Here is a 12,205-nt window from a genome sequence, read left to right on the forward strand (position 1 = left end):
TGCTGAGTTACCTCACCCACAGGAAGCGGGTGCACAGGTGCGAAGTAGTGTCAGGTTTCGTCAAGCAGGTCGATGGTGCTTGGAGCTGAAGATGCTGCAGGCGGCTCGATGTGAAGAGTTCCGGTGGACCCAAGGGTGGATCTGAAGTGGTGAAGACCTGAAAGCAGAGGGGACAATGTTCAAAGTTACTAGCCAGTGACTACCGTGGAACCAGGATGGAACCAGGCGATGTCGGGTGCAAACAGGCGTTAAGGTGCAGCTTGTCTCCTCAGCCACGTGGACACAAAGAGGTCGAGGACGTCCAGGAGTCAATCACGAGCTGTCCCACAAAGGCTCTAGCTGATGGCGGTGTCGGCAACTTGATTGGAGCAAACAGGCCTTGGCTAATGCACGCCACCCAGGAAGTGGAAAAAGCTTATTACTCAGACCAGCAAGGTCAGAGCGGGTGCTTCTTTTTACAGGAGCGAGGGCAATTCTGGAGCAACCAGACCCGCAGTGTAAATCATAGGTTTCGTCGCCAAGATGGCCGCTGACCACATGGCAAGTGGCCAGGATGGTGCGTCGAGTGGCACGATGCAAAAGGGCCCCACGCAGATCGTGGAGATGCTGGGGGGCTGATCTTCGGTGCAAGGGCTGCTCGGTTGTGGGGCTTCTCAAACTCCAAAGCACAACGTCGAGGGTGCCTCGGGTGCTGCGCAGTCAGCTTCTCGGGGTCTTTCGAGATGTCCAGTCCCACGTCTCTCGGTGCCTCCACGGGTCCCTTCTTTGCAGGGACTGTGGATCAAGCTGTGAGAAGTCTGAGAGTCTGGGTCTCGTCAAGCTCTGGGCTCGGGCTCCGGCAGGAGGCGGCGGCAAAGCAGACGTCGAGTTGCTGGATGGTACCTGTGTTCACAGGGTGGCCACTCCTAGGCCACAAGGGAGATGCTCTTCAGTCTTCTGTGCAGCAGAATGTCAAAGTCCAGTCGTTTTCTTAGTTTCAAGTTGATTCAGGATCATCTGCCGTGCTATGGCACTGCTCCCACTCTTATTCCCAATCTGAGGGGTGGATCACCTGCTAGGTCCCTCCTCTTTGTGGGACCAGGAAGGGGGGCGGTTACACCCCCTTTCCTTTGTCCAGCTCCTCACCAGGACTGGGGCTGGAAAGCCCCAGGACCGGTTTGGACTGGCTTATGCACGAGGACACCTTGTGTGCCTCGGGCATGTCTGATTCTATTCAGCCCTGTCCTACCCAATACACAAAATCCTGTCTGGGGTGGTGCTCACACCTCCCAAGGCAGGAAACCCTTTGCCCAAGCCTCCCTCGCTGGAAGGACTCCCAGCAGCAGGAGGTCAGACTTGTGTCGGTGGTGGCAGATCCGTTTTGTGATGCTGAGGCTCTGGTTAACTTTAACTGGGGTTCAAGTTATGTACATGTCGCGTCCCTCTAGAAGGGTGGAATTCTATCCCCGTCGACAGACCGGTCAAGGGGATAGAATACCAAATCGTATGACACCTTACTCGACATGTTTTGATAAAGCCAAACCAAAGGTAGCATATAACCGCAAGGATTATAATGCACTTAAGAGTATATGGTATGGCAATATCCCGGAACAGCTAAGGGAGTTGTTCCCGACAGCTGCAGACAGGCTCAGCTCATGCTAGAGCACCATCTTACATGAAACCACACACTCTGCCTCCAGGATTGTTAAGGCCTGCCATAGGAGTGACTTATAGGTTAACATGTGTCCAGTTAAGGTTAGATATAGGGATACTATATCTAAGTAAGAGGTGATTACACCAACTTACCCCAGCTGAGTGATCAGCCAGTTGTGTCAAATATGGAGGCCAGGCCAGGGGTGGCACAATACATGCTGCAGCCCCTGGTAGGCCTTGGCTACACCTATGCCCTGGGTACCTATGGTACACTGTTACAGGGGCCTATAAGGTGAACCAGGTCCAATTGTGTATGCACCTAAGGTACATGGAGTCCATTTTAAGGAGAGAGCAATTAGCATGGGGCCCTGAATAGCAGGATCCCAGGCCAACTATGTCAAAAATCAGCAAAACACCGGGCAAAACGTTTGGGGGTAACCATAGTCAGATATCCACCTTCCTACACTTAGGGCATGTATGTGCACCACATGTACAACCATACTTATTTCAGGGGTGCAACAGGGTGTCCTTTGGACACCCATGCACCCGTGAAATTATTCTCACTTTGCGATTCGCAAATTGCGAATCGCAAATTGAGAAAAAATTCCCATTCCTTCCTATGGGCCAGGAGGCCCGTAGAAATGAATGAGAAAGTATTCCTTAATTGCGAATTCGCAATTTGCGATTTCGCAATTAAGGAATATCAAGAAATCGCTAAAACATTGCAATTTTCTTGATACATACCAATTAGCAATTCTGAAGTAGCGATTTCTTAAAAATCGCTATTACAGAAATGCTAATTGGTATCTTGTATGTAGTTGAGCTTATATAGCGCACAGCTACCCGCTGATACATATGGCCCCTAGTATTTCCTTATCAAATTTACTCACAGAAAGGCTTTTGCAAATTGAAGACAATATTCAAACCTGGGTACAATAGCCTTCTCTAGGCCCATTATGCCCTTGCTCCTGTTCGTATAATCATCTGCTTTTTTGCTTGAGCTTAGTACACAATGATTTGTGGATATAAAATGCCTCACATGCATAGGATGGGTTAAATTAACAAAGGTGCTTTCAATTACTGTATTTAGTTACTAATTGTCTCACAGTGGAAGGTTGAATTTCTGTTTTGGAATACCCTGAGGGTCCCGCACTCTCTGGAGAAGAGGTCTTGTAGGCTCTGAATGAAAAATAAACAAATACGTTATTTTGTTTCCCTTCAGTCCTGAGTCAGCGTGGTGCCAGCTCACAGGATGCTACACCCTGCAGCTGCCTGCGAGAGGCACACATTCCGCAGAGGCTGCTGGGTGTCCCTTATGCCTTCGGTCATTAGTGGCACGTGTAGCTCATTAGCTGTTCTTTTGAAGCTGTTGTTTTGTTATCACTGTATCTGGTGAATGTCATCATTTTTAGGTCTTGCATTGTAATCATAATGCCCAAAAGGGATGTTTTTTTAACCCCTTTGGTGCTGATGACGGCCCCCAGCCGTCATGCATTACAGTGCTCGTGTGCTGATGACGGCTGGGGGCCGTCATGAACCCGCCCACTCGCGATTCTGCCGCACAGGCGCAGAATCGTGGCCCCACCCAAAGGGTTAATGAGAAGTTTAAACACTAGTTGTTCTCTGAGGACATAGCCATAACTTCCTTTTCACAATGACAGCTGAGTTTATTTGTAGAACGCCTGTGACCATAGATACCAAGATCTTGGCACATGGTATGGTCTTCGGCTGATGTGGATGTTATTGATGATGTCATCAGTATTGTTGCTGATGATGTAAATGTTGGTACCCATAACGTAAGGCAAGAGATATAAAGTGAAAGTTTTTTGGGAAATTGTCATTGCTTTATAAGTTTAGCATTTCAACAATACAATATCTTTAATCCTTAGTTTTTTAAAGGGATGTTTAAATTTTGTTTGTTTGTTTGGTGTGCATTCCCTTCCCAAAGCAAAGTTAGGCTGTGTTAGGCCTTTTGCCCTGCACAGCATACCCTGTAAAAGGCATGGAGCTCGGGCATGCCCTGCACCCAAACCATTGCACAATGTCTGCACTGCGCATGGCCTTCACCTGTGCCCCATAGGCTCCAGATGCACACCCAGCCTTCAATGCGGGTGTCAAAGAGAACACAGCTCTTGGCCTGGTACAGTGGTAAATGGGTCCAAAGTTTGCACTTCAGCCACACCTTGCGTCAAACCTCTGTACCACTTAAACCAGCTGCCATAGTAACGGGATAGGTCCTGCACCAAGCCCTTTGCCCAAAGAACCCACTTTACACATCATGTGGCTATTTGCTGAAAACGTTCTGCCTACAGGGCGACACAATGAAAAGGTGGTGGGGCAGAAGAGCATGGGAGGGGGCGTGTGAGGGAGAGGGTTTAATAATAAAATGACAAAATTAGAAACCCACTTACTTGGAGCTGTTGCCGCCTCCAGCGTTGTGCCTCCGAATTCACATACTGGTCCCAGCATACATTGAGACAGATTCACTGTGCAATCTCCATGCTGCTCTCAATGCAGCCGGGATGGAGAAACCTCAGTGCGCATGTGTGTTTTGGTCGGCATGAGACAGCCGGCCAAACACATATGCACACTTAAAGAGTGCACACAGACTCCTACTCCCCCTCCCATGCCTTGGGACCACCCCTCCCTGAATGCTCTGGCTCAGAGCTGGCAAGTCCAGTGAAAAATAAAACAATTTAGGTAATCGTTTTATTTTTCATCTGCTGGCCTGGGGCAAGTGGGGCGGCGCTCCTCCGCCGCCATTGTGGAGGAGCCGCCCCTGTGTGGCCATACCCTGTGACTAGCCTCTTTACATCCAAATCAGATGCACAAGGCTAAAGGACGGTCACCAAGCCAATTTATACAGTTTATGGTCTTTGGGTGTCTGTAGAGGCACTGGGCTTAAAACATGCGCTGACTGGCCACACTATGTACAGTTTTAAGACATGTACAGGAGGCTTAGTGTGGGCTTTGGCCCCTGAGTCGACAGAGCACACTGTGCTAGCAACGTTAAAGCGGTGGGTGAGAACCATTTTCATGTGTTAATAAGTTTGGTGCTATTTGAAAAATGTTCATGACATTTGCCTGACAGCAAGTTAAATCTAGCTCCGTTGTGGTATATTTGGTGCATATCCTTCAAAGGGCACAAAAGTTATTGGCAAATCAAAGCTGTTAACGCCCATCCTTTAACTTTGCCTCCTCAATTGCATAATGAAAGGCCTAATTTAGAATTTGGAGTGAACTGAAAATACTCTGGTTTCTCAAGGAAACTCTATTGGCTGAATTTCTTCCACAATAGAATATTGCACTCTTGCGTTCTTTACGCTGACAATTCTGATCATGCCTCGCCTTTTTCTAATACTTTTTTCCCACAATTCCAACCCTGCAAATTCTTCCAAAATGACATGTTCAAAAAAAGGAGCTATGGTATTTGCTTGTGCCCTGTGCCCAGTTTTCATATCGTTGGACCAAACTGTGTAAGGTTAGTGACCCTCTCTCTTTGGACACAGCTACTGTACAGAAGGCTACTTTTCATAGGGCCTGGCAGGACTTTAAGTGAGATGAAAAAACGGGGGGGGGGGCGGGGGTCTCTCAAAGGGGCGTGGCCAATGTAATTAAGGGCGTGGCTTAAAACACGTAAGCTAAAAATCTGTGCTTAGCATAGTCTGCCGCAGGACTTATATTTTGCTGTTTCTGTAATTGCATCCAGATATATGATACAACAAGTAACTTCATACCTACAACAAATCATGACTATTGGCTTTGTCAATAGTTGTTAGTTGCATAAGATAAATAAGCAGCAACTATGACTTGTATATTATATGGAAAAAGATTCCACTTAAAGTCCTGGTGACACCACGAAAAACTTGCTGCTCCTCCTGAGTTTCAAAAAGCGAAGGGGAATCCAGAGAGAAAATGACTCTCATTAAAGGATTTCTCTTCCCCTATAACGCCCACCTGGCATGAGGTCATGCCGTAAATTCCCCACTAGTGGGAAGTGAGCAGTGTGAGCATGCGCACGTCCATGTGCGTGCTGTCACTGAAGTCTGGAAACAAACGGACCCCCTGTGGACAAAACAGAGCCCGATAGAGACCAGTTTCAAGGTCTCCTTTAAAAAACTGCCGGTGCTCAGCACCGGTGAGACCCAGCCCACTTAAATCCCTGAGGCCTGGTCTGTGGCATACACCATCTTTACGAATAAATGTGTTATTAAAGAAGAAATAAAGAATAAACTGTACACTATACAGATGGACTGATGAGTATTTCCTAATGGAATTGGACATAAATTTTTTGAATAGAAAAACGAATACTAATGAGGGTACTGAGCATCTATTTCCTAATTTAGTTTGTGCACCTCACGCTAATTACTAAGTTGTACTCTTAAAACGCTGATATGTGCAGTTTGTGCTTGTAACATCAATCACCATTTCTACATCTAATGTTGGTCTGTGTCTTCTATATATATATATATATATATATATATATATATATATATATATATATATTACCTACTGGCGGTCGCCAGTAGGTAGTTATAGTTAGGATAATTTTCAATGTTAAATCTCAACATTCTATTTTGAATAACTTTGGCGCCGGTTGACGAATCTGCCTGAAATTTTCAGGAAAATGGTCTCATGGCGGTCCGGTCCTTCCCTGAAAGTTTGGGGGGGATTCGTCAAGCGGGGGCCGAGATAAAAGGGGGGTCCCAAAACGCGTTTTCCCCATGTTAATTTCCATAGGGCGGTCGATTTCACTTTTAGCCCGAACGGCTGAATGGATTTCCACCAAACTTGGCAAAATTGTAGGGACTGGTAGCCCGATGTGCCTTTGCTATGTCTCAAGATATGTGCTCCAGTGGATTTTGAGTAATTTAGGTTCAAAAAAATATATATATCTATAGGCGCTCTCCCGTGCGCGCACCGGAGTGCGCTCCAGGCGCGACACGCGACTTGCGCGCAGGAAGCTGATTGGATCTCAGTTGTCTGTAAACATTCTAAACAGTGCGGAGCGGCCGCCATCTTGTGTCTCGGTAAAATCGAGACACAAGGGGTTTGAAAAAAAAAGGGGCAAATGACCATAAGGGGGAAGAGTAGACCCCCTCTGACCCCCTAGGTTTGATGTAGGGACTAAAATAGGGTCCTGCAGGGCATTAAAAAAATTTTTTCGTTTTGCGCGGGGGAAGCGCATGGTACGCGCACCGGCGAAGCACGGGGAAAATCCAGGACCATATTTATGAAGGCCTTGCGCTGTTAGTTTTGCGCTTCCTGTGCGTCAATTTTTGTGACGCACCAGCGGTGTAAAAAAATGCGCATTGTTATGCAATATTTAAAAAGTGACGCATCTATCTAGATGCGTCACTTTTTAAATATAGTGCAACGAGGTACATTTTATTACACTGCTGGTGTTATGCGTCACTTTTCTGTGCGCACTCCTTATGACATTCCAGATGTGTCATATTTAATGTATGACGAATCATGTTGCAGATACAATATGGCGCAGAGTTTTAAAAAGTGACCCATGTACCTAGATGCGTCACTTTTTAAAAATAGCGTCAGGTATAATGCATGCAGAGGGGGTGTTCTCCCGCAAAAAGCTTTGTAATAGCGACGCAGTGAAATCTTTGAGATTTCACTGCGTCAGTTTTAGGATGCTGTTGCGTCAAAATCTTGTGCCTGCTTTACAGCAGGTGTTAGACTGAGGCAAGACCTTTCATATGCTGCTTTCCCCATTTGAAAGGACACATTACTGGAGTTGCGTCACTTTTGTGACGCACTCCAGCAATGCGTTACTTGGAATGTCATAAGGAGTGCGCACAGAAAAGTGACGCATTGCACCAGTAGTGTAAAAAAATGTGTTGCGTTGCGTTATATTTAAAAAGTGAGGTATCTAGGTAGATGGGTCACTTTTTAAAATCAAGCGCCACATTATATCTGCGTGAGGTATAATGCATGCAGAGGGGGTGTTCTCCCACTAAAAGCTTTGTAATAGCGACGCAGTGAAATGTTTGAGATTTCACTGCGTCACTTTTAGGATGCTGTTGCATCCTTTAAATATAGTGCAACGAGGCACATTTTATTACACTGCTGGTGTGATGCGTCACTTTTCTGTCCACAGTCCTTATGACATTCCAGATGTGTCATATTTAATGTATGACGAATCATGTTGCAAGGAGTTACAGATACGTCAGTATTTCTGACATATGTGTAAACATAAAAGTGATGCGAGGCCGGCGCAAAATTTTGACGCAATAGCATCCTAAAAGTGACGCAGGGAAATCTCATAGATTTCAGTACGTTGTTATTACCAAGCTTTTTGCGAGGGATTGCCCCCTCTGCATACATTATACCTGATGCAGATACAATATGGCGCAGAGTTTTAAAAAGTGACCCATGTACCTAGATGCGTCACTTTTTAAAAAATAGTGTCAGGTATAATGCATGCAGAGGGGGTGTTCCTTGCAAAAAGCTTGGTAATAATGACGCAGTGCGTCACTTTTAGGATGCAGTTGCGCCAAAATCTTGCGCCTGCTTCACAGCAAACCTTTCACATGGTGCTTTTTCCATGTGAAAGGACACATTACTGGAGTTGCGTCACTTTTGTGACGCACTCCTGCAATGCGTTACTTTTGTGTTTACAGATATGTCAGAAATACTGACATATCTGTAACTCCTTGCGAATTGATTAGTCATATATTAAATATGACATATCTGGAATGTCATAAGGAGTGCGTCCAGATAAGTGACGCATCGCTATTTTCACGTAGCGATGCGTCACTTTTCAGAAATGAGGCCTCCAGTTTATTCACTGTGTCATAACTTTCTTTTCTAACACTCACCTTCTTTCAGTCCTCCTACTTCACTTCCTTTCACCTCTCATACCTTTCTGTTCTTTCTTACTCATTCTCCTTTCAATTATCAATGCACTATATTTCACTTACTCTTCATTTTTTAAGATTATAGCTCTTTGATGAGAATTGGAGGTAGTTCTGAAAAGAACTTTTGGTTTTCTTCTTTTAACTGAAGAGGAACAAAAACAGGGAATAGAAACTGCTCAACAGGAGCAAAAAGAAAAGAAAAAAATTAGGGGTGGGAAGGGCAGTGATGGTTCTCCAATGCCCGAACCATGAGCAGGACACTTTGCTCCCCATAGGTGAGGAGTTGATTGCAGTATCTGCATCTGACGACCCCATGGTTGAATGCAGGTTGAATGTTTGCTACCTGCCCCTGAGATTGTTCTCTTCCAGAAGAAGTTGCTCCTCCTGTTGATGTAGAGGCCCCATCTCTGGGAACCTCCTGTGCCAGAGCCCTGACACTTTCCCGGGCAAAATTCTGGGGGTGCCTCCTCTCCACATGGCGAATCATGGTGAAGTTGCCAAAAGAGTATTTTTTTTGGGGGTTACCCCGTGACAGGACCTGTTTGCAGATCCTGCACTCTACTTTTGGTGCATTCACCTTCTTCTGGCCTTCTGGAAACTTAAAAAATTTCCAGATGAAATGTTCCTTCACCTTTGGGGTAGGAGGCTCTTCATCAATGAAATCATTGGAGTCATCTTCACTGCTGGATGGTCTGGCAGCCATGATGAATCCAGGAATATGGAGCAGCAAAAAAGGCAGGTCTTTCAGTCACAAAAGTGAAAGAAGAAGTGAAGGAAATGGGTGGGGATTTCATTCATTGTAAAAAAAAACTGTTAGCAACCAATGAAAAGTGTTATTTTAGGGTCACATGACCCGACGCGTTTACGCTGCGCGCTCCGGAGCACTTCCGGGTGCGTTTACGCAGCGCGATCGTAGGCGCTTCCGGGGCGCAAACGTGGCGCGATCGTAGGCGCTTTTCCGTGCGTTTATGCGCCGCGCACGTATGCGCTTCCGAGGGCACTTACGTTGCGCGCCGAAGTGACGTCATCAATCTTTTATAGAAATGCATAATCATTTTCCATATTAAAAAAAACAAATTTTATTTGTATGGTACGAAATGTTTTGCATTATTATTAACTTTTCATTCATATTTTTTTTCACGAACGACAGTTGCGCTCTGGGTGCGCTTTCAGATGAGCTCTCGGAGAAGCTTACAGGAGAGCTTAGCTGAAAGCTTCCCGGAGCGCGCACCCAGAGCGCAAAAGAAAAAAATTATAAAAAAAATGAATACTTAAAAAAAAACAGCAAATTGTAAAAAAAAAAAAGGTTAGAAACTCGATATACAAAGGAATTAGCATTTAAAAAACTATGAAATTCACTGAAAAAACCATAGGTTTCACACCAGTTATAGTTAGGAATTAGCATTTAAAAAACCTATGAAATTCACTGAAAAAACCATAGGTTTCACACCAGTTATAGTTAGGAATTAGCATTTAAAAAACCTATTAAATTCACTGAAAAAACCATAGGTTTCACACCAGTTATAGTTAGCTGGAAATTTTACTGATATAAAACCATTGAAATTCCCACGTTATAGTTAGATGGACTCACTATAACTTGCGCGTGCAATGCACTGCTGATGACATCACATATTACATCACTCATGACATGGTCAGTGACATCACTCATGACATCACTGATGACACCATCCAGTGAATGTGTGTCTTTCTGAAAAATAAATATATTTTATATATGTATATGTAAAAGTTGATGGAAGAATAAATGTTTAAATAAGTGTCTAAATGGATGATTTTTAAAAATTGATTGGTTAACTGGCTTAATAAGACATCATCAGCAGTGCATTGCACGCGCAAGTTATAGTGAGTCCATCTAACTATAACGTGGGAATTTCAATGGTTTTATATCAGTAAAATTTCCAGCTAACTATAACTGGTGTGAAACCTATGGTTTTTTCAGTGAATTTAATAGGTTTTTTAAATGCTAATTCCTAACTATAACTGGTGTGAAACCTATGGTTTTTTCAGTGAATATATATATATATATATATATATATATATATATATATATATATATATATATATATATATATATATATATATATATATATATATATATATATATATATATATATATATTCAATGAAAAAACCATTGGTTTTAGGCCATATATAGTTAGGGATTTGCATTTAGAAAACCTTATTTTACTCGCATAAAACCATTGAAATTCCATATATAGTTATAAGCGCTAACTATATATCGCGCACCCGCAATCCACTGCTGATGATGTCCCATATTACATCATTCATGACATGGTTAGTGACATCACTGATGACATCACTGATGACATCTCAAATGACATCACTGATGACATCACTGATTACAACATCCAGTGACTGTATGTTTCTGTAAAGTTAAAATATGTTTTACATATTGAAGAATGAGTGGATATATAAGTGTCTGGATGAAGGATTTACTAGGTGCATGACTGACTGATTGAGTGAGTGATTAAATGTGTCTCACTGAGTGCATGGGTTAGTGACTAAACTGTTTTAATTTGTGCATCATTATATCTGTTGTTCTACAAACTGCTGCATATGTTGATCAGTAGCTATATGAGTAACTGTATGGGTTATTGATTGGTTGTCCAAGTATTTGTATGGGAAACTGAGTGTGTGTGTATGGGTGGCTGGGAGGTGTGTGACTCTGTACATAGATGTGTGAGTAGTTGATTCACTATATGTATAGATTCAAAAGTGCATGTGGAAACAGCTGTATGGGCGGTTGACTGTGCATGAGTGTATTAGTGAGTGAATGGATATCTCAGTGCTACATGTCAAATTAAGTACATATGTAAAACACAGTACATGTGAGAGTTGACATCTATAAATAACTGTGCATAAGAGCCAGTGAATGTGTGAGTGGCTGTATGGATCATTGTGAACATGTATCAGAGATTGTATAAGAGAGTAAAGTAAATATGTGTTAGTATATGTTTGAATAAATAAGGTGTGTATAACTGTATAGTTGAGAAAATGGAGGTGTGATTGATTTTTGGCATAACTGACTAGGTGTGTGAGTAACTCCATGGATGAGTGACAGTCTGTGACTGTCTGTTTACACTGATTGTATCTAAGGTTATATTAGAGTCTGAAGAGGTTCATGGTATTATCACATGAATGATATCATCAGTGATGTGATCAGTCATGTCAAATGAGATGTTATCAGTGATGTCATCAGTGATGTCATTTGAGATGTCATCAGTGATGTCATCAGTGATGTCACTAACCATGTCATGAATGATGTAATATGTGACATCATCAGCAGTGGATTGCGGGTGCGCGATATATAGTTAGCGCTTATAACTATATATGGAATTTCAATGGTTTTATGCGAGTAAAATAAGGTTTTCTAAATGCAAATCCCTAACTATATATGGCCTAAAACCAATGGTTTTTTCATTGAATTTTCAAGGTTTTGTAAATGCAAATTCCTAACTATATATGGACTATAACCTATGGTTTTTTCTGTGAATTTCAATGGTTTTTTAATAGCAAATATCAAAAGCTGTCAAATGTCAAGTACGTGATAGGTAAAAACGTTTTCGTGTTTATGCACGCTGATGTGCTTTGAACGCTGCCCCCCCCCCCCACTCCCCTCTTTTCTCTTAGTAGTACTCTCTCTTTGCAGATAGTGAACGG

Source organism: Lissotriton vulgaris, chromosome 10, assembly GCF_964263255.1.
Source record: "Lissotriton vulgaris chromosome 10, aLisVul1.2, whole genome shotgun sequence".
Lineage (NCBI taxonomy): Eukaryota > Metazoa > Chordata > Amphibia > Caudata > Salamandridae > Lissotriton > Lissotriton vulgaris.